The sequence below is a fragment of the Camelus ferus genome, chromosome 35, assembly GCF_009834535.1.
Source record: "Camelus ferus isolate YT-003-E chromosome 35, BCGSAC_Cfer_1.0, whole genome shotgun sequence".
NCBI classification, from domain to species: domain Eukaryota; kingdom Metazoa; phylum Chordata; class Mammalia; order Artiodactyla; family Camelidae; genus Camelus; species Camelus ferus.
Genome location: NC_045730.1, coordinates 21,971,904 through 21,999,025, shown reverse-complemented (window position 1 = coordinate 21,999,025; position 27,122 = coordinate 21,971,904). Strand labels below are relative to the sequence as shown.

General features: G+C 42.9%; 1 protein-coding gene and 1 long non-coding RNA gene across 6 annotated transcripts in view; one reads left to right on the top strand and one right to left on the bottom strand.

Moving 5' to 3' along the window:
* The window catches only part of ITGB1 (integrin subunit beta 1), a 39,005-nt gene extending 36,526 nt beyond the window's left edge, over window positions 1-2,479 (bottom strand). For 2 of the 4 annotated variants that reach the window (XM_032473913.1, XM_032473914.1), the window contains exon 1: window positions 2,315-2,479. The gene's annotated coding sequence lies outside the window, so the exon portion shown is untranslated. The remainder of the gene's footprint in view (window positions 1-2,314) is intronic. The other 2 variants (XM_032473915.1, XM_032473916.1) reach the window with 2 other exon arrangements.
* Window positions 2,480-2,513: 34 nt separating this feature from the next.
* On the top strand, window positions 2,514-24,330 carry LOC116661561. 2 transcript variants are annotated; one of them, XR_004317495.1, is made up of 4 exons: window positions 2,514-3,105; window positions 3,989-4,084; window positions 13,536-13,627; window positions 23,586-24,330. It is a non-coding gene; the product is annotated as an uncharacterized LOC116661561 (long non-coding RNA). The 2 variants fall into 2 exon arrangements; XR_004317494.1 differs by lacking the exon at window positions 3,989-4,084.
* The last annotated feature ends 2,792 nt before the right edge of the window (window positions 24,331-27,122 follow it).

Here is a 27,122-nt window from a genome sequence, read left to right as displayed (position 1 = left end):
GAGAAGGAAGCCTTAAATCCAGTGATTTTCAATACTGCTGATTCCGTGCTCTCCACACGCAGAATGTTGAGGGGATTAGAAAATAATCTTAATATAGAACTTAACATTCTTTTAAAGAACCAATGTTACAAAAACTTAAAATTTTAGGTCTGTGAAGTCAGCACAGATGACTTAAGAGTTCGTCTGCTTTCTATTTACAGAAGTAAAGTATTAACCACATCCCCCGTCTTTTTAACTAGCATTCTAATAACATCTTCCATTTTACACTGAATTTTAGTATAAGTAAAATGGCTTTCTCTTCAAATGCCGGTAACCACAATGCTGATTTGTTTCACGTGTTTTCTATTTATCAGTTAATCACCTTGGGTCACTCGCTTACTATCAATCAACGAACTAAGATTATGTTCAAGTGTGAACTTTACAGGGGACTCTTTTTTTTTTAATTAATAGACTTAATTTTTTTAGAGCAGTTTCAGGTTCACGGCAGAACTGGGCAGAACATAGAGTTCACACCCCCCACCCACACATGTATACTCCCCTACCTTCCATATCTCTCAACAGCGTTACAGGGGGACTCTTCAGTGAGCCCTGTCCTCCATGGGCCTTGACACCCTCAAACCTAGAGCAGGTAACTTGCAACCGAGACTCCTGAACACTTCCTAAAGCAGTCTACTATACAACCTATTAAAAACGCTGTAGTAGGATGTAGTTGAAAATGCCTAATCAAGATTCATTTAGCATCTGTTATTTTTGAACCATGAAAACAAAAAACAATCCAGTAATTCTACGCACCTAAATATTTATGTGGATCGCAGACCCAAAGAAGCCTTACTGATGACGTTATCCATCACATGCTGAGATTTTTTTGTAAAACCTTTAAATATATCAAGAAGGAAAGATCATCTACTCTAAGCCAAGTGTTTTCCATTTTCCATGTGATTTTCACGGACTGTACTTATGCGCGGGCTGCTAAACCCCATGGGTTCTCCCCACACCAGCTACTCCTGTGCCTCAGTGTCCTCACCTCAGCGTCCCCGGGATAAAAACAGCACCCGCGTCGCTGGATCGGTTCCAGGATTAAATGAGAAAACACAGGTCAAGTGCGGAGAGCTAAGCTCAGACCTAACTGTTGTTACTGTAATAACTATTACACTTATTATTACTGGAAGTATTGTTCCCATTTTACAAAGAAAAGGAACCTTAAAAAGTGTAATTCACTGGTGATCATACCAACTAGCGCTAGGTTTTTGACTACAAGCACACACGTGATGAAATAAGTTATTTCGGCGTTAAACACTGGCAATCTTAAAAATACAACCCACGAAGCATTAAGGTACGGCATGAATGAGGCACCGCCGGCGCGGATACCCAGAATGAGGCGAGAGGGGCCCCATGAGAAACCGACCCCGCGCCACCCCGCAGAGGGCAGCCCGGGCCGAGGCCGCTTCCCGGACGCCGGCCCGCGGAGGCCCCCGAGGCCGCGCCCACGGCTGGCGTCCGTGCTGCGGGTCCCGGCCTCTGAATCCACGGCCCCTGCGCCCCCAAGTCCTGGGCTGAGCCCTCAACCCCGCGCCCCCGCCCCCACGCCCCCAGCCTCTGAGCCCCCGGTCTCTGAGCGCCCCCGCCCCCCACGCCCCGGTCTCTGCGCCCCCGCCTCCACGCCCGCAGCCTCTAAGCCCCTGGTCTCTGAGTGCCCCGCCCCAACGCCCCCAGCCTCTGAGCCCCCGGTCTCTGAGCGCCCCCGACCCCACGCCCCCAGCCTCTGAGCCCCCGGTCTCTGAGCGCCCCCGACCCCCACGCCCCGGTCTCTGCGCCCCCGCCTCCACGCCCGCAGCCTCTAAGCCCCTGGTCTCTGAGTGCCCCGCCCCCACGCCCCCAACCTCTGAGCCCCCGGTCTCTGAGCGCCCCCGCCCCCCACGCCCCGGTCTCTGCGCCCCCGCCTCCACGCCCCCAGCCTCTGAGCCCCCGGTCTCTGAGCGCCCCCGACCCCACGTCCCCAGCCTCTGAGCGCCCTCGGCCTCCGTGCCCCCACGTCCCAGGGCTTAGCCCCCAGCCCCGCGCCCCCGCCCCCACGCTCCCGGCCTCTGCGCCCCCACCCTCTGAGACCCCGGCCTCTGCGCCCCCGGTCTCCGCGCCCGGGCCTGCCTGGAGGGTCCGGGAGCGAAGCCGGGAGCGGGCGCGGCCCGACTTCCTCCCCAACCGGACGGCTGGAATCCGCCCCGCGGCCGCGGCCAGGGCCCCGACGCCCCCACCCCACCCCCGAGGCCCCGGCCGGGCCGCGCGCCCAGCCCGCCGCCCGCCCCGCCGGGCCTACCTTCTCCCGCGGCGTCTGGCCCGCGCCCGGCTCGGCCTGTGCTCCACGGCTCCCGCTCGGCCTGTCCCCAGGGCTGGCGTGGCCTCCCGGGCTCGGGCGCGGCGGCGGCAGCGGCTCCTCCTTCTCACGGGCGGGGGAGGAGACTCGGCGGCGCGGGGCCGCCTCCCAGCAGGAAACGACCCCCACGGCCCCGCCTCCTCGGCGCGGAGATCCCGCTCCTCAGGCCGCCGCCGCGCCCTCTCCCTCCGGAAGCGCATTCCTCCCGGGCTGCGTCAGCTGCGCCGGCGGCGGGGGAGGGGCTGGGGGAGGGGCGACGCTGGGCGGCGGGGATGGGGAGGGCCGCGCCCCGACAAAGAGCGCGCGGGCCCAGGCGACCCCTTCCGCCGCAGCCGAGGGAGGCTGGGACAAGGCTCGGCGCCCCCGCGCGCCGCGGTGTCCCCCCGCCAGGGAATTCGAGGCCCCCTGCTCCTGCTCCGCCTGTCGTGGTGCTGCTTCCCCACAGTCGCACGTCTCCCCGGCCCCCCGTCCGTCCGCTTACCCCAGAGTGGCCGGTTTCACACCCTGCCTCCGGGGAGCCCCCTGCCTCCGGCGGCTACAGACACTTAGTCACCACCCTGTAAGGCTTCGTGGGGCCAAAAACGCTTTCCTTTTGAAAGGAGGGTAGCTAATAAGCCCGATACTGTTTTTCTGGAGTCATGTCTGCTTGACTCCTGTCTTGAAGAAAAGGGAAGACTTGGGGAAGAGATGGGCGCCAGCAAAGATGGAGACGAGAAAAGTTTCAGAGAAAACTGGTGAGTTAGAGAGCTGCTTTTGCTAGATCATCAGGAGGTCCATTTATGAGGAGCCGGGATGAGAAGGAAAGGTTTCATCCTTAATACAGTTTCTGCTTATCCTCCCTTTGTTTTAGTAGGTGGACTTGGGGGCTGGAGAAGGGACATTTAAGAGAAGGGAAACATTTCATTATGAGCCTGGCTGGGCACATTTTGATATGACGGTAGAAACCAGTGCCAAGCGACATCAAACCGCAACCCTGTAACTCAGTGCGGGCTTGCCATCACCGTTAGCACAAAATGAGTTGCCACGTGGTGAGCTGTAGCACCCTGTGGGACTAGAACGCGCGAGTCACGAGATTTGTCAAACTGAGAAGCAGTGTTTCACTCGGGGGCGGCTGGAAGCTGGGATGCCCACTGGGTGCCAATCTTAAATAAGAGAAGAGGAAATAGAACCCTCCCACCTATGGACGGTTTGCACGTTGCTGGCCAGCAAAGTCAAACCTATTGGTTAGTCTCTGAAGACGTCTAAAGAAAGGAGGATGGTTTTTCCCACTTAATGGATGACCAAGGCCAAGAGACTAAATGGTCTTTCTATATTAATAACCCAATGATGCAGCGGCCAGGAGACCCAGACATTCTTACATTTAGAGGGGTTGGTTATACCACTTTTCACAATGATTCAGCACTGGCCTGGTCTCAGCAAAGATTAGAGTTCTAAAGGTAAAGTATAATTTATCTATGCTTGATTTGCATGACATTTCCCAGAACTTTCCTGTGTGATTTGAGGATTCCATCTTTGCTACTGGAACATTACGACATCCGCATTTGCACAGCACTAAGCTAAATTAGTTCAACGGCACTTTAATCATCTTTCTAATCCCAGTGTCAAACACTGTTCCAGGTCACATAACAGAGGCTCAGCTGATATTCGAGAGACAAATAAAGGGTCCCTTTGCTCGCTCTGGGGCCACACCAGACCATTTGGCCAAACTGAAGTGTGAGTAGCAATTTACGTACAGAAGTCACAAGCTTTGAGTAAACAAGAAATTAAAGAACAGGTCCTCTAAGAGGAGCAGTAATTGGTCAGGATGGTGACTTGCCCTGTCATTTTATATCAATATTAACCAGTGGACAGTTAGCTAACTGTAAAATGTATGATCACCCCAAACAAAGGTTGGTCAGTCTCACCATGTTAAACAGGAATTCCTAGTAGGTTGGAATAGTGAAGGTCACATTGCTAAATCATGTCCTGATAGGTATCTATCTTGAATTAAAGGCAAATCGTACTTTACCTCCACTCTTGCCCAGTTATAAATTATCTTCTGCCATCTCTTAAATTATAATGTCAAATAATTAAAATTTTGCCTTTTCTTTAGTTTTGGCATACTACAACATGCTCTTCAAAATGTATCTTCCTTCACGTACGGTTTTTCAAAGTAAAGTCTCAGAGTTGCTCACCAGCAGAGACTTTACGGGATGGCCAGGTCCATTTTGCTGCAGAAAAATATGTTACAGATGGGGGCTACAGCTCAGTTGTGACAGCAATCTGGATCCGGGCGAGAGACCAAGCAGCACTCAGAGGATTGGAGAACTCAGGTTTATTACACTACCAGGCCCAGAAAAGTTAACACTTCAAACTCTGGACCCCTTCTATAGGTTTACACAGGCTTTTATAGGCTGCCAGCTTATACTTTGCAACATCATATGCAAATAAGGTATAACAAAAGTTGACTAATTAGGAACAAGCTTTATAGAAATGGACCAAGCAGGAGTGAAGGAAATAACCAGTCAGAAGTGAGCTCAGGGAACAAATAGAATTTTAGGGGTAAGTTCCACTTTCCTAGAATAAGCCATTTCTGAGGTAAAAAGTGAGATACAGCCTCTGGGCCAGGGAACCGGATGGTGTTGGCAGGAGAGTAGTGGCCCTGCTTGGGGGCCCTGCCATTTTTTTTTAATGGGACTTCCCAACTCAATTTCAATCCATGTTTAATTCTCATTTCTACTTACAATTAAGGAATAGGCTTATACAAATAAAAGGAACCGCTAACATTTAGTCAAGCACAGAAGAGGGTAAAGGCTTCTCTAGAAACCAGAGTATCTCTTTCAGACAATGGGATCGCAGTTGGATCACTGATTTAGATCTAGTATGTCACATTTAATTATGTGATTATGGAAGACAGGATTGGGAGTGGGAGGGAGTCAATGTTGCTTCGGAGTGGAGAGATGTCTCTCTTGTAGTTTGAGCACTCTCAGGACTCAGCCTGTCAAATACTGCCCTATCCAGTAAGCCACAATTCATCCCCTGACAACTTGAAGCGTTTTCAGTCTTTTGAGAATGGATACAACCCTAAACAGTGTAATATTCTACACGCAAATAGTTTAGCACACATTTACTTATAAATAATTTCTCAAGTGCAATAATCGTGTCTCTTGGGCCAGACCATATGGGGTTAGAGCAAAGGATAAATACCTCCATTGTGCGAACAGAAGTAGCCCCAAGACTGAAATGTTTTGGTCTTGACAATGGCTGGTGTGTTTCATACCAGATCAGTTTTAAATAAGCAGGGCGACTTTGTATCCCAGTATGCCCATGATAGCCCCAGCCTGTCTGTTGTCCAAGCACAATTATTAATAGCCCCTGTTTTCATTCTCAAAAGTACAACCTGATATAGATGATAGATTATACGGTCACCCTGTGAATAAAAGTGTCCAGACCACGAGGAACAGGAAAAGTAATTATCGCAATCCAAACGGGGTGTGTAGGGACACGTTGCCAGTCAGGTCCCAGGTTTATAGGTGAAGACCAACCCAACACTGATGATATGGAAAAAATTGTGTGGGGATGAGCAAAATGCAATAGGCAGTTCCTGTGTGAGAAAGATGCCCTAGAAAAGATTTCCTAGGACATTTAATGACAGAAGATCCTTGCAAGTAGTGTGGCTGATCAACAGACTGGGTCTTAAATACCATTGTGTCTGTGATGGCTTCTGGAGCTGACTGACGGCCAGTGGCTGGGGAAGGCCTCAGCTAATTTTCTAAGAACTGTTTCTACATGGTGATCTGGATATATTTTCCTCATGTGCCACCTCCAGCTACTCAGAATGTAACACCTCCTTTAAACATTTAAAAAAAAAATGAACAGATAAGATTAGAAGGAAAAGGGGTCTCTGATGGTGCCCTGAAACACTAACGTGGACAAGCTTCTGAATCATAAATAACCCCACTCCTTTTACAAAGACACTTAACTCCACCTATTAAAATGTGAATCTGTGTGCCCTGGGTTTAAAAACAAACAAACAAAATAGCCCTGGGAATTACTGACATTTTGAAAAACAAGAAAGTGTGAGACAGTCCTTCCAGTTCCTCCTTTTTCTGTCTCCAAATATGCAAATAATCTAATAATGCAAAGAAACTGTAAGTTCGTGTATTTTGCAACGGTCTATTTTTCGCTTGGGGGCTTTGATTTAGTGAGTGTTTCTCAGTGCCCCGTTACAGTCGCCAGAGGGACCATGAGAAATTCAGCTCCCCAGGAGGGAGGGGCAAGCAACTGTGTCTGTGTGGCAGGTGGCTGTGTCTTGGACCAGCCAGTCCAGGGCTTTAGTTAGGGTTTTATTCCTTTGCTTATTTAAAAGTAAGGTGGAAAAGTGTCAGGACAGTCTGTCCTTATAGCTTATGGCTAGCCATTGGGTCTTTCCCTTTTCTAGGTAGCTCAGAGTTTCTGGGTTAGGGCTTTGAATACGGGTCGCAGGTGAGTAAGGCTGTCTCAACTGTGTGCTGCTTCCTGTTTTCCATAGATAGCGTCCCGGGTTTTTTCTTGCTCAGTCCACGGAGTTCTGCCTCCGCTGGGCATGAGCATTCCCTGCCAGCTTTCAGATGCTGAACATTTTTAAGAGCCCAGAGGGAACAGTGTTTTCAGGCAGCTCTTTTCAGACACTGAGTTTCTTCAGCTGAAGAAGGGAATGTGCCTTCCCAAAAAAGAATGAAGAACATGCCAAATATAAACAGTCCAATCGCGCCGGAGTTTTTTTAGGAACCAGGGTTGCTCAGTACAGGAAATGATGGTGCTACCAGTGAGTGATGGCTAGGGACCATAAGACAGTAATATTTCTGTCCTTATTTAATTGCTTTTGAATATCTTGAGAAAATTTAGCAATCTGAATTAGGAGCAGCTTGATTTTAGGCCAGATTCATTCAGAAGTCAGTCAACTAGGTTAATGGAAAAGTTTGTGTGCTTGGTAAGTAATATAGCCCTCCTCCCCCACATTAATCCCATAACATATTGTCCAAAATTGAGTTCTTGCCGTGTACTCATGTATGGGAAACCCTGAGTCCCTGAACCCCCAAAACTATAGACAAAATTTCACTTATACATATAGATCTGCAATTTTGCAGGTAATTCTGGTTTTAGTGGGATCTTAATCCCCAAAAAGTAAGAATCACTATTTTAGTAACTTACAGTGAAAAAGAATATGAAAACGAATATATGTATGTTCATGTATGAATGAAGCATTATGCTGTACATCAGAAATTGACATGTTGTAAACTGACTGAACTTCTATATATATACACGCACACATAAAAAAAGAATCACTGTTTTAAGCACAGATAAGATCCATCTCTTTTATAAGCCTAAACAAATTTTTTTGTTTTTGTGGTGGTCTGGTATCTTGACTTGTACATTAACTACTCTTATCTGAAACAATTCTTTAAACATCAGATAAACCTCCAATATTTTGTGATAACAAGATTTCCCCTGCAGTGTTACATAACCTGTAGGAAGTAGAACAGAGAAAGCACAGTCCTCTGGGATCAACCACATGACTAAAGAGTGTGCTGTTTGTGTTTGCTATTCAAGGTAAAATAAACTTTAAAGAGAAACCAGAACATTTTATTTCAAATTTCTAGCTTACATACTAGGAATTTAATGCCTTCAAATTATACCTAAAAATCACCCTGTTTAAAACCTGTTGTCAATTCTTAATTAGATTGAGAACAATCTCATGTTAATTGTAATTATACTTCCCAGAACACTTCATTTAGCATTCAGAGTAACCAGCCCCGTGCTGCTGCTTCTTTGGAACTTCTGCATCACTGGTGGCTGGTGTCATAGGCTTTCTGGGCTGTGCTCACAAGAATTCCCTATTTATAACTGCTTATGACAGCCACATGCCTAAAATGTCACCTACACTGTTTTTCTCATACAGTCAGAACATTGAAATTTCACCAGGAGGGAGAAACTATTTGCAAAAGATGGATCTGATAAAGGACTGTTCTCTGAAATATGCAGAAAACTCTTAAACTTTAGCAATAAGAAAACAAACAACCCGATTGAAAAAATGGGCCAAAGACCTTAACAGACACCTCACCAAAGGAGATATAAGAAATTTTAAAAAAGCATACAAAGAGATGCTTTACATCATATGTCATTAGGGAATTGCAAAATAAAACAGTGAGATACCACAACACAAATACTAGAATGTCCAATTTGGGAGCACTGACACCACCAAATGTTGGTGAGGATGTGGAGCAACAGGAACTCTCACTCACTGCTGGTGGGAATCCAAAATAGTTCAGCCACTTTGGAAGAGAGTTTGGCAGTTTCTTACAAAATTAAGCATACTCTTACCATATGTTCTAGCAATCACCCTCCTTGGTGATTCACCCTCCTCCAAAAGGAGTTGAAATAATGTCCACCCAAAAAATTGCACACAGATGTTTAGAATGACTTAGTCATAACTGCCAAAACCTGAAAGCAACCAAGATGTCGATCAGTAACTGAATGAATAAATAAACCATGGTACATTCAGTGCTGAAAAGAAATAAGCTATCAAGCTATGATAAGACATGGAGGAAACTTAAATGTATATTACTAAGTGCAAGAAGCCAATCTAGAAAGGCTACATGCTGTATGATTCTAACTGACATTCAGGAAAAGGCAAAATTGATTAAATGAATTCTAACATATGCATAGAATGAAATAATCAGCAGCTTTAAAGGAGAATGAGTGAAAGCTAACACTCTAATCTGTTCTTACAAACAATGATCAGTACATATGTGTAAACTAAACAAAAATGTGCAGTATATTGTATGTATGTATTTACATGCAATATAATGTATATGTGCAGTCAAACTAATAATTCTACATAATAAAACTGAAAAAGAAATTTAAAATAACAATAATAAAAAATAATAGTAATAAAAAAATAAATACAAGTATTTTGCAAACATTCTTTAAAAAAGAAAAAAAGAAAGAATGAGTTAGACCTGAATGTATTTTATGGAAAGATAGTTGATAGTTATTATGTGTACATAATGACCAGGCTGAAGACCACATCTTCCCTCCCTCCAAAACATAAGCCTTTAATACCAGAAAAAAGATTTGAGGCTATTTCTGAAAATAAGTATCTACCTCAAAATAAACCCCCCTTTCCAAGACAGTAAACTGACGTTTCTAGGAAAGGACTCATTCTTCCGAAGACCTTGGCTTTTAGAGTGAAGCAAACCTAGTGCAGACTTTCCTTCTTTAAGGAGCAGTTGTGTGTCAGTCAGAGACGTGTAGTCAGTCCTAGACAGTACAGAGGAGACCCACTAATTTATAGGCAAATCTCTGTGGATTGCTAACATTATGGAAAACAGAATTAGTATCAAAAGCAGATCGGTGTCTGGGAGAGTGAATCAGGAAAAAAAATAATGAAAAATGCAAAAGAAATAAATGACAACATGAACAAGATAATTTACATGAACTCAAGATGGAAACCATTTGTCTACAGATTTGACAGATGGGTGAACAGTGACAGTGCAGACCCAATGACAAATGCCATTGTGGAAATGGCACGCCTGCATACTCCACTACATTGCTCTAGAAGAATCAAGAAGGTCCCTGTGTTTAAACTGCATAGATAAGTTATCATTCACTTGAATCTAGCCTCTTAGAAATCCCATTCATGCACCTCCAAATCTTAATTTCAAGAATCATCCTTTACATCTTTGGTACCACATCAATGTTCTGTCTGCCTTTTCTTGTATTTCCACCCCCCTCTCCTGCCCTCCCAAGCAGAAGTCAGCTGGGGAAGGAGACAGAACAGCAGCAGCTGCTTTCTGCAAAGTTTTGGAATTGAATATGCCATTTTCAGAACGTTAGGAGGACCTCAAAAGCCCTCTGGTGGAGCTGTTTCCAGGGCAGAAAAGTCTTTCCCTGCCTGTGGTATTTTGCAAAACAGCTGACGTAGCTTAGCATAAAAGCTTGCACTTTGAGGTCAACAAACCTGGAACCTCACCGCGTCTCTGAGCCTTTGCTTTTTCACCTGTTACCTGGAGTTAGTAACGACCTTCCTCTCAGGGTGTTTATGGACGATGAAGTAGATGAGACTATACATGTGACGGGAGAGTCCCATGAAGTACTATCAGTAACCAAAGCAGCAGTGCGGGTGCCTCGTTTCCCTCCCTTCCTCTAAAAGGCCTTCCAAGACCACAGGTGAGCACCGACTTGCAGGCCCGCTGGCCTGGTTGGCGGCCGACACCCTGGGCCGCTGCTCTGTCCTGAGCTCCTTACTGTCTTTGTCATGTGATCTCCTGAGGGGCTGGTCAGATCCTTCTAAGAATAATGTGTAAAGTACTAATCGCTTCAGAGCAATGGGAAAAGTTCAGAGAGGAGCCACAGGGAAGATGAAAGGGCAGGGGCCTAAAAAACAAAGGGAAATGCAAATCAAAACTGCAATGAAGTATCACCTCACACCTGTCAGAATGGCCAGCATTCAAAAGCCCACCAACAATAAATGCTGGAGAGGGTGTGGAGAAAAGGGAGCCCTCCTACACTGTTGGTGGGAAGGCAGTTTGCTGTAGCCGTGATGGAGAACAGTATGGAGATTCCTCAAAAGACTGAAAATAGACTTACCCTATGACCCAGCAACCCCACTTCTGGGCATACATCCAGAGGGGACCTTAATTCAGAAAAATGCATGCACCCCAGTGTTCATAGCAGCACTATTTACAGTAGCCAAGACATGAATATAACCTAAATGTCCATCAGTAGAAGACTGGATGAAGAAGTTGTGGTATATTTATACAATGGAATACTATTCAGCCATAAACAAGAATAAAATAATGCACCAACATGGATAGACCTGGAGATCATCATTCTAAATGAAGTAAGCCAGAAAGAGAAGGACAAATACCATATGAATACCATATCTGGAATCTACAAAAGTGACACATGCAAACTTATTTACAAAACAGAAAGAGACTCACAGAAAACAAACTTATGGTTACCAGTGGGGGAAGGGGGTGAAAAGGGATAAATTGGGAGTTCAAGATTTGCAGATACAAACTAATATATATAAAATAGATAAACAAGTTCATCCTGTACAGCACAGGGAACTATATTCAATATCTTGTAGTAACTTATGGTGAAAAAGAATATGAAAATGAATGACTGAAGTATTATGCTGTACACCAGAAATTGACACAACATTACAAACTGACTATACTTCAGTAAAAAAATATATATACAGAGAACCAAAAAAAAAAAAACAAAAAAAACCAAAAACCACAACCGAAGGGAAAAACCAGAGCAAGTAGGATGGTGGAACCAGGAAAAGGAAAAGCTGGTTACGACTGATAACAGCCTTCAAGTGCCCCTCGGCTATTATGTAAAGTAGAACCATTCAGCCATGTTCTTTTTGGCACTCAGAATTTATCTGCCACCGTGCACCTGGGGACCCACACCCTGCTGACCAAACTGGGCCCAGGAGGAGCAGGACTTAAAGAGATTAGACCTGAATAAAATCCAGAAGCCAAAAAAATAGGAGAGGGGAGAGAAAAGGAACTGCTTCAAACCGGGCCTAAGGGTGATCTTTGCAGCTTAGAGGTGGCCTGTGCCAGGAGGAATTTGGCCCCAGAGCTATCAGAGATCACTGGTTGGTGTTCACAGTTTAACTGTACAGTTTTCATTAGTTGTAGCAACTGGAGTAGAACCGAGAGCAGTTGGCACCTTGGCTGAGGGGTGAGCGGGGCTCCTGCAGGCGCGGTCCAGGACTGAGTCAGTGCCTGGCCCCGCCCGGCCTGCAAGTTCTCTTTTGTCATTGAACACAGGCAGTCATTTGAATAAAAGGGGAAAAAAAAAAAAACCCGCTTACTTTCGTATAGAAAAAAATCTCCCACCTCTAGGGGGAAAAAAGTCAGCTTCTGGTGGCGGTGAGGAGAATGAGGAGGTCTCAAAGCCACAGCTCAGAGACAGAACGTGGAAGTTGGCAAGAAATGAAATATCTGGGTGCAGCACTGGTGTGTGGGTGTGGGTGTGGGTGGGTGGGTGGAAGTTCTACAGAGAAGCAGTAAAAGTGTGTGCGCCAGAGGAGAATGATTCAAGTGAGAGGGATTCAATGGCTGAACGGCTGGTGATTTTGTGTGTCTGTGCGGAAAACACCCTCCACGTGATGAAAATGAAGTGCTTCAGTCCTGCTGGAATAGCCAGACCATCTCAGACACATACCCTTGAAATCCAAGTCCATTGCAGTCCTGTGGTCCAAGGGGAGTACCAGGGTGGGCGGAGATCCAGCTCTTCTGAGACTCCACAGTGGAGAAGCATAGTGTACATCCAGCCCTTGGATTCTGGTTAAATAAGATGAAGAATCATGGAGTAGGAATTAGTCACTGAGGTTGTGGAATCATCTGCATCTCTGGGGATCTTTACAAACAGGCTCTATTCTTCTTTGCCTCTGAGCAGTTTAAGTAATTCATGCTTGATTCATACATTTCTGATCCCTCCCTTTACTTCGAGATTTTCAGAGCTTGGGGTGCTCTTTGCCTTGGGCTCTTAAGGAGGAAAATTGGAGCTAGCATGAGGCTGGCAGAGCAGAAAGCAGCTTTTTTCCCCACATGTTACACTTAAGACAAGTCCAAACATCAAGAAACACTTAATTATAAACATTAAGAAACACCTAATTGGGGCGGTGGGGATAGCGCAGTGGTAGAGCACGTGCTTAGAGTCCTGGGTTCAATCCGCTGTACCTCCATTAAAAATAAATATAAAATAAATAAATAGCCCTAATTACCTCTCCCCTCCCCAAAAAGAAACACTTAGTGATATTATTATCATAAAAGATGACATGGATTCGAGACCGAGACCACAGCCTTTAGGGGAGGATAACATCTGAGAGCCTGCAGTGTAAATTAGAGCGACCATCTTAACCCTGTTGAAAGTCTTGCAGCTGCTAAATTATGACGTTATGCAAAAATAGGTGGGAAGCAAACAGCTTTTGCTGCTAATTCCATTTTGATTAGATTCTGATGCTACCTGTGTTGAGTTGGATGTCTGGACTTGTGTTTTGAAATGTTGAACTTCCTGTAATTCACTGAAGAAAATAAATTCCCTTTCCTTTTCCTTTTTTTTTTTTCTTTCCTGTAATCGTAATGTCACTAGTAAAATAAGACAATACTGCCTCTATCCACAGGTGGACTTGCAGTTTTGTTTTGAGTTTGCTGCCTTACCGGTGAGGAATGCAAAGAACTTTCAACTCCAAATTTCATTACAAAAGCTCTTCTTGTGAGTAGTGATTTCCTAGTAAATATCCATATGCAATTTCAAACTTTTCCGCTTATTAGTCCACAGCGATTCTAGTTCTTTCTAAAAGTATCCAAAACCTTGTATGGGTCTTATTGTGGTTCACTTGGAAAGTGCAAGTTTCAGTATTATTCTAGGTTCCTTCTTAGAGAGCATCTGGTAATGTTTTCTTTCAGACTAGAAATAGGTACGGATAACCCTTGTCTTTCCCCATTTAGGAGACTGGGAAGATGTGAGGGTCAAACAGGAGGGGGAGGGGATTTATCCTAAGAGGGGGGCACAGAGCACATGAGGCATTCCAGAGAGAGGAGGTGAAAGGGACAGGCAGACCTGAGCGGGCCAGAGTGAAACAGCTGGAAGGTCATGGCACTGTCTCTGCAGGAAAGGGCTGGGCAGCGGGCTCTCTGAGACTGCTCAGACTTGAAGTCTGTGGTTTCGACTTTAGAACTACCTCCCACCAGCCCCCTGGCCTCATCAGCACCGCGGGGCTGAGACAGAGGGCTGCCTCCATCCAGGCTGGAAGCAGACATCACACGGACGCCCCTGTACAGACGGAAAGGCAGAATCCAGCACATCTGTAAGGTGTCCTTGGTGATTTCCTTCTGGGAGGGGACTCTGGAATTAATTAGAAGTGTTGAGGAATTTGTTCCCAGGCCCGGGAGAGGACTGTCCCCCAAATTTTCAAATCAGAAATAATCTTTAGGAAACCAACTTTTCATTTCTTCTTTGAACTTATATGTGTATGTACACATATAAGTATACTTATATGTATACACACACACACACACACACACACACACACACACACACACACACACACGGAGGCAAAACATAAACTTAATTTAATCCAAAAGAATTGATCAGATAGTCTGATTTATTCAACTTGAAACAAAAATACCTTTTAACAGTCATCCATGCCATTGTGAAGTACATACCTTTAAAATCTTGGTAGAGCTTCTTGGAGTACCTAAACTTGCTTGTGATTAGCCAGATTTCCTGATCATTTCAAAGCCTCTGTAAAGGAGATTTTTTTAAATGTAGAGGTTCTGATATATTGTGAATACTATAAATGCCAAGTCTTTTCATTATATTCCTTCTGATATAATGGAGAGGAAATATCTTCCAAAAATCTTGGGAAAAAAATAGAAGTAAATATGAACAAATTGAATTTTTATTTCCAAGAATCATTTTTTAAAAATAGTGAGAGAACATTAACTACCTGGGGTTTAAGTGCTTTTCATTTCGTGATTTTGTCATTTAGAATTTGAAGCATATTTAAAGGACAGAAAGAGTACAGTGAACTTCCCTCCTCTCACCCCCGGAGTTAACAGTTACCAGGCCTCTCCTGCCTCTGATTCACCCATCCCTGGTCTTCCTTTTTTGGAAGTTTATTTGGAAGCAAAACCCAGTCACTGAGAACCCATCTCATACACATTCTTTGGTGTAAGTTTTTAAAGATATGGGTATTTTCTTGTACAGTCACAATGCCATTATTACTCTCAATAAAAGTAACATTTTTTTCCCTTAATATTATCTCATGCTCAAACCATAATAGATTTCCCTGGTTGGCTCCAAAAAAAGGTGCATTTTTTTACAGTTGGTTTGTTCAAATGAGATCCCCCAAATGCCCTTCATCACCTGTGGTTACTCTGTCCTGCCAGTCTTTTACAATCTATAGTAGTAATTCCTCGCCATTTTTTCCCCTCTAGTTACGAGCTTACTGAAAAAGTTAGGCCAGTTATCCTGTGGCAATATTTATTTTTTAGGTATATTGGTTAAAGTTTAAATAGTAGTATAGTGCCTCCTACACTGCTTGGTACTTCACTAAATAAATAATTGAAGCCCTCAGAGTATCTATTTCACTCCAGTTTACAAATGAAATAAAATAGGATAGGCTTCTTGTGAATTTGCCAGATTTATCTACACTTTCCCCTTATAAATAAGTTTCTTTCTAAGGGAGCTATAGAGAAATAAATGATACTTTATGATTATCATTAGGTTTTAGAAAATGTTCCTATTTTGGTGGACCGGCAGGTTAAACAGTGAGTGGACTAGGCTGTAATTACTGTAGTCATCATTCTTGCTTTACTATTATTAATGTTCTTGATGGTGGCTCTCATTTCTCTAACCCAGAGTAGATGTTAGGAGTTTGCTAAGCACTTTTCATATACCATCTCCAAAATCTGCAAGGGAGGGGGTCATTTTACAGAATTTTGTAGAATGATTTTTAAACATTTGTTTTCATTGAAATATAATTTATTTACAATTTTGGGTTGGTTTCAGGTGTACAGCAAAGTGATTCAGTTATACATATACATATATTTTAATATTCTTTTCCACTATAGCTTATTACAAGATAATGAATATAGTTTCCTGTGTTATATGGTAGGTCCTTGTTGTTTATTTTATATTTAGTGGTGTGTATCTGCTAATTCCAAACTCCTAATTTATCCCTCCTCCCACCCCTTGCCCCTTTGGTAACCATAGTTTGTTATCTATGTCTTTGAGTCTATTTCCAGTTTGCAAATAAGTTCATTTGTATTTTTTTTAGATTCCACATATAAGTGATATCATATGATATTTGTCTTTCTCTGTTTGACTTACTTGACTTATGACAATCTCTAGATCCATCCATGTTGCTGCAAATAGCATTATTTTATTCTTTTTTATGGCTGAGTAGTATTCCTTTGTGTATATACACTACATCTTCTTTATCCAGTCATCTGTCAATGGACATTTAGTTTGCTTCCATGTCTTGGCGACTGTAAAAAGGGCTGCTGTGAACATTGGGATGCATATACCTTCTCAAATTAGAGTTTCCTCCAGATATATGCCCCAGAGTGGGATTGCTGGATCATATGGTAAGTCTATTTTCAGTTTTTAAGGAATATCCATACTGTTTTTCATAATGGCTGCACTAAACTACATTCTCACCAACAGTGTGGGAGGGCTCACTTTTCTTCACACCCTCTCCAGCATTTATTATTTGTAATGATGGCCATTCTGACTGATGTGAAGTGATACCTCATTGTAGTTTTGATCTGCATTTCTCTAATAATTAGTGATGTTGAGCATCTTTTCATGTGCCTGTTGGCCATCTGAATGTCTTCTTTGGAGAAATGTCTATTGAGGTCTTCTGCCCATTTTTTTTTTATTGGGTTGCTTTTTTTTTTTTTTTTTTTTGATATTAAGCTGTATGAGCTGTTTGTATATTTTGGAAATTGATCCCCTGAGAATTTTATGGAGAGATTTCAGCCCGGACTTGTGTAACTGAACGCTCGTAATCTTAACAACTTCATGTCCCCTACCTGCATGTGTTTTGTTATTGTTCACTTGGACTGCTTTTTCAGGTTATCCCATTAATGCTTCTTTCCCCCTAAATCAGTTGTTTTAGAGGCGAAAACTTTCTTTTTCCCAGCTCTATACCACGACTCTTACCTACCCACTCTGTGATCACGAAGCTGATGTTGTGACCATTAGACAGTGCCAACTCAGCTAGTGGAGGGTGATCAGTCTTAACAATATTTTCATTGTTTAGACAGCCCAATGTTCAATGTATCAATTTTTCTTCTCTCTGAATTGACGAACTTTGGCTTTTTATTTGACTGTCACGTCTTTTTTCTCCACGAGCTTATTTCTGTTGGAGGCTTTGCATGGAAGTTTTCTTGGTGTGTCTTATACAACAGAGATATTACCTTTCGGATGCTTTTCAGTATTGTAGCTTTCCACGTCTCAGTGAAAGATAAAATTACATTTACATTAGGATTTCTCATCTGATATAAATAATCTATAGAAAGTGTTTTAAGTATTTATTACTATAATAAAGACTACTATATGGAGTCATATTAATGTTTATTATTGGATATAGTTTAATGTCAACTTAAATTTGACATAAATCTGGATTCTGAGAGCTTCCTTTTCCCCTGGTAGTTTTAGACATGCCTCAACTGCTGTTTGCATGAGGCCACTTTCCTTCATGATTTTGAGGATATTACTCAGGGTGAGAGTCATCAAACAAACCTTGGAGATGTTTGTCATCTTCCAGTTTAGGCTTTCTGTTGCTTTGATTTCAGCTCGTGTCAGGTTCAGTTAAATCCCATGAGCAAGGAGACGTCACCCTGTCCCCTGTCAGCACCACGGTGTAATCACTTAGATGCTCTCTGAGTGTCTTCAAACGTTGCCAGAGGCTGCTGATGGCATCTCTGTGACTCAGCTGCACTTTCCGTAGGCGAATATATTCTATATGAATGGTCCTGATGGGGAGCACTTCAGGGCAGCACCAGTGCCTTCCTCAGCTCCACTGGGACCTTACTCAAGCCACTTCGGTGATACCACCAATGGAGTAATGACACAGCTATTGAACATGTTCCTTGTCCATGTTTTCTCGGTTTAATTTAGCTGGGCAAGACAGCCAGAGCTGTTTCACTTCTGAGTGACATTCTGGGGTTATCCTTATACTGAGCAAAACAGAAAGGTGGGCTGAGTTCAGAAGGCACAGGCCTCTGGTGTGGCTCAGGGATTACCTCAGGCTGGTCACTAAAACATCACGAAAAAAACTGGAGTTGAGGAACATATCGCCCAAGGAGCAATTCCGCTGCCCAAAGAGCTAGGGAGATAAAGGACTCACAAGGGACTCAGCCACGAATACCTGAGATGCCTTTCTACAGATCTTTCTTGTGTCTCTTCACCCCTGTTCCTAGCACAAGCCAGGAACAGGCACTTCTAAGGGGCTACCAGCTCAGTGGCCACGATATGTGAGGCAAGCACTTTATCTGCATGATTTCACTCGATTTTTCACAATGACCACATGAAGTAAGTACTAGGGTCCCCATTTTAAAAATGATGAAAAAATGCTTATAGCAGTAGGACTCTGATGTCCACAAACTGTTAATGTCCTCACTGGGTTTAGAACAGAAATTGAGAGTTAGCATTTAGAGTGTTTGTAGCGCATTACTAAGATATTTCTACTGTATTTTGCAACAGTGTCGGTCCAAAATAGATTGGAAATAGCCAGGAAGGAAGGAAGGAAGAGAGAGAGAGACTGATCTTTCCCATAAACAGCTTGAGAAATATGGGCTTAGACATTTAATAATTAGTCCAAAGTTGCACATCAGGTAAGTGTGAGAACCAAGACTTACACCCTCTCTTGGCTTCAAAGCCCTTGCTCTGTGTTTAGAATGACCCTCACTATCTCCCAGTTGGATGATGATGAATAAAGAAAGAAACAAACCAGCAATCTGATGATAATTTGTCACTATTCTTAGGCAATTCGGGGACTCAGATTTCAGAACTTGGGGGATTGGAGTAAGAAGAGGAGATTTCACAGCAAAGCCAAGATTCTGGCTCCTCTGTTGTCACCACCACCAACATCTTGTTGTCCATAGTCCATGTGCTTAATGTGAATTATCCTGAAAACCCAGGACAACTCGGGGAGACAGGTACTCTTTGGCTCTGCAGCAGCAGAGCCAGGATGCAAAGAGGACGCAGCTGACACCAAAGGCTGGGCATTTAACCATTTTTCCGCACTTTCCCACCCATAACACATGCAGATTCATGAGGATGTCTGGGGTGGCACTAGGGCTTATTTGTGAAAAATGGGGACTAGGGGTTGAAACTAACTGGGTTTGAATTTGGTTCAAGAGCTGTGTAATCTTAGACATGTTTCTTAATCTTTCTGTGCTTCAATTACCATGTCTGTAAAATGGAGATTTTTTTTGAGACCTGCCTCAAAAGTTTATGGTAAGAATTAAATTTTCAGAAATGCATAATGCTTAGCACAGAGTGTTCAAGAAATTGTTGCTATTGGTAATACTATTAAAATTATATGTCAGTACTTTTCAGGTTAACACAAGAGTTTAAAAATGTAGTATTGTAGTTTGTGGATTTTGACGTCTAACACGCCATACAGAAGCAAAATTCACCTAGTACATCCTTTCCATTTGCTAGGGTGACATGATCTTTAATTTAGGTTTCTCATTTGACTAAATTGCTGCTCTTTTGAATATTTCCGTTCTAAGAACGGACGCTGCAGAAACCAGCACCTGCAACACTGCCCAGCGTGTAGTAGGTGCTCAGTGAATATCCGTGGAGCAAATGCATCTTTTTGGAGAACTTGCTCCTGGCTAGTAATCTTCCTTTCAATCACATTTAAGCCTGCCTTTTAAACTATGTATCCTTAAAAGAAAAGTGAACCTTCACTGTTTTTCCACTAAAAAGCTGTATCATGGAGGGGAGGGTAGAGCTCAGTGGTAGAGTGCGTGCTTAGCATGCACAAGGTCCTGGGATCCATCCCCAGCACCTCTGCCGAAAAATAAATAAATGAACTTAACTACCTCCACCCTGCAAAAAAAATTAGCAAAAAATGTAAATAAATAAATAATTTTTTAAAAGCTGTATCATGCCACTTTCTGTATTTCTCTGCATTAAGCAGAAAAGAGCAGCCCCAGGCTGCAGGCCTGGGTGTCTTCTGGAGGTGAGTGGCCCGCTGCCTTCCGGGGCCAACTTCCTGCCTCGGGGACAGGAGTGCCAGGTGCACAGTCCCGTCCAGCCTCTGAGTCACGGTGACATTGGCCTGAGTCAGGCTCCCGGCACTGGACCGGCCTGTCGGATTCCGCCCGGACCTGCTCCACAGTCCGCGCTGGAGAGGAGGGGAGCGGCTCCCGGGGTAGGAGTGCCTCGCTGCTGCTCAGAGGCTCCCTGGTGCCCTCCCCGATGGCCTCCTCCGGCAACTCCGCAGCCCTCCCAGCCTCTCCCGCCCCTTCTGCCCCAGCTGTTCATTGACCGACCTCTCCCCACCTCCTTGCAGGGATTCCAGACTCTCAGTAGTGCCTCTCTTCTGGCTTCACTGGGTTTTTTGGGGTTACAAACTTAAGAAAGACATTGATGTTTGAGTAAACCAAATGTATTATTCCCGTTGACATAATATGACTGTGCGACTCCACAAATCTGTGGCCCATAAATTCCTCATCTTTGAAATGATAGGTTTGAACTTGTGTTTCTGATGCTGGAATCTGATGCCCTGAGAATCTGATTTTGTTGGTCCAGGTGAGGCCTGGGAATCTAGAGTCTTAAAAACTCCCCATGTCCAATGTAGTTTGGTGCAGCCATTATGGAAAAAAGTATGAAGATTCCTTAAAACATTGAAAGTAGACTTGCCCTATGATCCAAATCCTATGATCCACTCCTGGGCATATATCTGGAGGAAAGTAATTCAGAAATGTACACGCACCCCAATGTTCACAGCAACACTATTCACAATAGCCAAAACATGGAAGCAACATAAATGTCCATTGACAGATGACTGGATAAAGGAGTTGTGGTATATTTATACAATGGAATACTACTCAGCCATAAAAAATAAAATAAAGCCATTTGCAGCAACGTGGATGGACCTGGAGATCATCATATTAAGTGAAGTAAGTCAGAAAGAGAAAGACAAATACCATATGATATCACTTATATGTGGAATCTTAAAAAAAAAAAGGACACAAATGAACTTGTTTACAAAACAGGGACAGACTCATAGACAGAAAACAAACTTATGGTTACCAGGGGGAAAGGGGATGGAAAGGATAAATTGGGAGTTTGAGATTTGCAGATACCAACTCTAATTACTGTACATAAAATAGATAAACAACAAGGTCCTACTGTATAGCACAGGGAACTATATTTAATAGCTTGTACCTATATTCAATGCCTATAATGGAAAAGAATATGAAGATGAATATACATATAAATGTATAAAAGAATCACTGTGCTGTGCCCCACAAATTAACACAATGATGTAAATCAACTATAATCAATCAAAAAAAAAAAAAAAAAACCAAGAAAAAGAAAAAGAAAAACTCCCTATGTCGTTTGGATGGGCAGCCAGATTTGCCCATCATTGCACTAGATTATTTCCAAGGCCTTTCTAACGCTAAAATTCTGTGAATCAAGATTTTTTTTTCAATCAAATGCTTTTGAGTCAGAAAAGGAATTTATTAACTATATAGGTTTAGATGGATGACAAAAAGGTAGAAATATTCTCATAATTTTATTTATGGCAAAAATGAAATGTTTATATATATATTTAAACCAGGTTCACCTGGGCCACTGCAGAACAGTTTGTGTTTAAGCATGACATGTCTAAGTATGAAATGTTATCCTGAAAAATTCCACACTGAACGGAAGTCCCAGGTCAGAGCCCAGCGCTCCGTGGCCTCTCACCACTTGGCAGGTCCAGGGTCCTGGGAGAGAACGTGGTGGAGTCGCTGGGTCAGCAGGATTTGAGTCCTCCCAGGCCATTTGCAGCCACAGCCACAGCCAAGTTCATTGTGAGCAGCAGCACTTCCTGCCTTGCTTGTGAGCTATGAGCTGTGTCAGGAAATAAATTTTGTCCAGATCAAGTTTGTGGGCTGAGCCCTTTGCTGAGAAAGCTGCATTATCTATGGCATCAGTGACAAGGCCAAAAGCAAGAAATATGCTTGAATTGGTTCCCTCAGAAGTATGCAGAAGAAGGCAGGGAGGCCAGGTGTTTCCTTCCTAAGTGACAGGGGGCCTGGGAACAATGGGTGGGAGGAACGACTTTGAAAGATCCACTCAGCCTGCTTTCTCTGTGCCCAGGGATTCTGTGAAGTCCTGTGAGGGCACTGTGCCCTCATGATTCGAGAACAGATCATGGCGTATAATTGATGCTCAATAAACATTAAACAAATACATGGATCAGACAATTCTGATAATCTGAAGGCTGCTATCTGCAGAGAGCTATCTTAGGAAAAACCCTACTAATTATAAACTCAAAAAAGTCAGAGATTGGGTCTTATTCACTTTATCGGGCTTGGCAATGTTATCAGTAAACACTTGTTGAAATGAGTTGGCCAAGAGCTCTTCTATTTGGGGGAAAAAGTAAGGTAACATGGGAGCTGGTGGCGAAGGTTACAGAAGTCCATGTGGATATCACAAACCCAGCATTTCTCAATCATTTACTTGCTTCATTGATGGCACATGAGTAAACAAAATGGCACCTAACTGTCGATGGTAATACTTACTGCATAAGAGAAACAGCATTCTTCGAGGTAATGGGTTTATGGACATGAAAATGACAGCTCTGTGGACAAAACACTGAGTGATCTATCACAGCGAAAAACTGCATTGCCCTAATTCAACAGGGAATGTCTTAAGTTATGAGGTGTTCATGCACTTACACTTTCAATTAAAATCACGTTTTCAGAAACAGTGAAAAAACATTTACTGTCGTGGAGGCATTTATAGATGTTAAATCAAAAGGCGAGGGAGGCAGAAACTGTTGATTCCTACCCATTCTGTCTCCCTCCTCCCTCCTAACAACACTATTTAAAAAAAGAAAATTATTGAAGTGTAGTTGATTTACACTGGTAGTTTCAGGTGTACAGCAAAGTGATCCAGTTATACATATACATGCATATATATATTTTTTTCTTTTCTGAATCTTTTCCATTATATGTTATTATGAAAAATGGAATATAGTTCCCTGGGCTCTACAGTAAGTCCTTGTTGTTCACCTATTTTATGTACAGTAGTGTGTATGTGTTAATCCCCAACCCCTAATTTATCCCTCCTTGTCCTTTCCCCTTTGGTAATCATAGTTTGTTTTCTATGTCTGTGAGTCTGGTTTTGGTCTGTAAATAGAATTTGTATTTTTTCTTAGATTCCACATATAAGTGACATGATATTTGTCTTTCTCTGTCTCTTACTTCACTCAGTATGACAATCTCCAGGTCTATCCATGTTGCTGCAAATGGCATTATTTCATTCTTTTTTATGGCTGGGTAGTATTCCATTGTATAAATATACCACATCTTTATCCAGGCATCTGTTGATGGACATTTAAATTGTCTCCATGTGTTGGCTATTGTAAATAGTGCTACTGTGAACATTGGGGTGCACAACACCATTTTGTTGGTATTTCTGTTCTCTGCAGGGCTGTGTGTTTCAGGGAGCTGGCTGGCCCTGCAGAACCAATCGTCAGTGGTCATGAAGCCCCCTTGCCAGTGGTAGGTTGCGGCACATGGGTCTGCACATGACGTGATGTTTGCACGTGGCCGCCACCACACAGCCAGCCTGGGCTGAGCTGACACCCAGGAGAAGACAGGAAGATGGAAAGGCCTAGATTTGGGGCAGAGGGTGGGGGTGCTGATCTGCTGGTCCCTCAACCTTAGTGTCATCCCTGTAGGTCAGTGGCCAAAAGTCTGTTTGCCAAACGCCTCCCCACTGTAATTCCCCGTGTGGCCAATTTGCTGAATTTACTCACTTATTTTAGCTATCTAGATTTAGTTGACTGATTTTCACTTGGTCTTCATAATAGCACTTAAGGAACATTAAATTTGCCTCAGTCCCAGTTTCTTGTTGCTATAACTTGAGACTGACTTTTAGTGAATTGTCCTGCTTAAGAAGTCACCTTGTTGCTGGACTTAGGTGAGGCGAGTCAATTAACTCTTTTTATTTAAGCCAAATGAATACTGAGTCCTGGTTTGCTCTTACTTGCAACTAAAAGTGTACGAATAGTTGTAGGTTGAGGGAGAGACAGAGGGAGAGAGAATCGTGTCTCACTCGTTTCTGGGTTGTAGGAATGCAAGTGTGGCTGATTCGTGCATTGATTATAGCAATCTGCACTTTTCTATATTTTTCAATTTTAAAAATAATGGACATGTCTTGCTACAATGAATAAATTGGCAAATTATTCTTTTAAAATATTTTTTGTCCAACTATTTTATTATTAAAAATTGTTTTTAATTTGGGGGGCAGGTAATTGGGTTTATTTATTTATCTATTTATTTATTAATGGGGGTACTGGGAAGTGAACCCAGGACCTCCTGCATGCTAAGCATGTGCTCTACCACTGAGCTGTACCCCCACCAAATGTGGCAAACTATTCTTAAAAACTGGGTTAAGTGCTATGAATGGTGCAAGTGCTAATCTCAGAGAATTGTAAAACCACTGAGAATTTGCATCAAGTTAAGGTTTGCAGAGGTGTGTGGGCGGGGAAGGCTTCCCAAAAGAGAGACAACTGAGTTAATTCAAAAAGGATCAGTCAGAGGAGGTGTGGGCTAGGACCTCTGACTCCATTGATCCTGGTTTGGTTGGGGAGGCCTGGGGGAACACTTTCAGAATATTTATTATCTCCTCTAGGCTTTATGACTTTCAAATACACAATCTCCTGTCACCATCGCATCGATCTGGGAAGCAGGTATCATTATCTCCATTTGATAGAGGTCAGGACCGAAGCTGCGAAGCTCATGCAATGAACAAATGTTAGAGCTGCGATTTGAACACAGGTCTGACATTAAACACCACGGGCCCTCACCAGCAAGCTTCTCAGGGGTGGAAAGTCATAGAAATATTAGTGCTGCAGGGACCGTTGGGACGAACTGGCTGTGAGAGTGCGTAGTTACAACCCGACTCAAAGCACTTCAGCAAGAGCGGGATTTATCGCCTTCCGCAGCGAGGAAGTCTGAAGAGAGCAGATCCAGCATCAGGCTTGGCTGTATCCAGGGGTTAAGGTTGTGGCCGGAAGGGAAAACATCTCCCCTACAAAATGAGAGAGTGTCCCAAGACTCAGAGGGGACCATAGGAAAGACACCTGTGTGATGTCGCTTCTGTTGTCCCCCGACCTGAGGCCCCAGAGAAGCAGCTTCTCAAAGTGAACACGTAACCTAGGTGCCAGTGGCCCAAACACCCGTCCAAACATTTGTGAAAAGGATCTGCATCATTTTGGGTCTGTTGTTTCTATCCCCCTGTCGTCCATCCTTAAAAGAATCACTTTGCCTAAGAAGTCTGCACACAGCTACTTGTTCTTTGTTTCCAAGACAGAGGAGGCTCACTCATACTTCCTGTCTTCCGGCAGGAAAGCACCCGGGCCATGGGGTGACCTTCCAGTGTCAGGCCTCCATCCACACTGGGTAGAAAATGCCTGCTTTTCAACTCAGTGTGGAATATTTGTGGTTTAGAGACTTCTGGTGATACCATTGCTTCAAGAAAGGGGAGCATCTCTTTGCTTTTTCCTCTACTCGGTCCCTCGGTCAGACATGGACCATTTTTTTTTTCTACAAAAGATCAAGGAAGACATATTTTTAGCTTTGCAAACCATATGGTCTCTGTGGCAACAAGTTGCCCGCAGTCATAATTCAAAAGCAGCCGTGGACGATATGTAAACAAAGGCATGGCTGTGTTCCAGTAAAATTTCATTTTCAGAAACAGGAAGTAGGCCAGCGTTGGTTTATAGGCCTTGATGTGCTAGCCTGAAGCACTGATTTTTTTTCTCATTGCTGATTAAAAGCACCATTTTTTAAAACCTATGACAGAGCAAGAGCTTTTCACATTTTACGTGGGTGTGTTCTGTTTTTGTTGTTTTGATGATTAAACAAAGAGATTAGCCTGAAATAGGAATTATTATTACCTGCTTTGTGCTTCTGTTCATTCCAGAAAAGGAATAATCTTATCAAGGCATGTAGCTTAAAATTTTTAAATTAAGAAAACCATTTTAATAGAGAAAGAAATTGAATGTTGTAAAACCTTGCATTCCAAATGTAAATCTGATTAAGAGAAAGAGCTATGTGATCTGGACTCTGAGTCGCTGGAGTGATCATAAATTTGAGGGACCAATAAAATTATAATTTCCTTACTGTGGAGGGGAAGTTGACTGATGAAATAATTGAATAGCTGTGATTTTAAATCTCTAGAAATTCCTGCCTGATGACAGATGTAGAGTTCAAAACTTGTTTACAGATTGTACTTGACTTTTTTTTTAATAGATAACACTTATTTTTGTAGATAACAAATACTTAGACTAACAGAAACTTCTAAAATTTATTAATATACAGCTTTAAATGTACACACTATCTCATTTCAACTTAGTTTTGGTGATTGCTGTGATTGTTTTTCTTATACCATGGCAAAAACAGCCTCAAAAATAGAAACTTGGGTGGTGGGGAGGGAGAAATTAAGAGTTTGGGATTAACACATACACACTACTGTATATAAAATAGGTAAACAACAAGGACCTACTGTGTAGCACAGGGGGCTACATTCAATAGCTTGTAATAACCTATAATGGAAAAGATCAAAGAATGTATTCTTTGATCTTTTCCATTATAGGTTATATAGGTTATATATATATATATATATATAGGTTATATAGGTTATATATATATATAGGTTATATAGGTTATATATATATAGGTTATATAGGTTATATATATATATATATATATATATATGAATGATAATTGAATCACTTTGCTGCAACACAGCATTATAAATCAACTGTACTTCAAACAAACAAAAATAGATGCTTAACTCACAAGTACACTGTAACCTCCGGAACGAGGTGTGTTGGGCATCATTATCCTTCCTTTCAGACGTAACACAACGTCAAGGTCCGGGAGGTAACCTGACTCTCCTCAGGTAACACATCTAGTGACCGGCACAGCCAGAACCAGAATCTAGATTTTTGGACTGC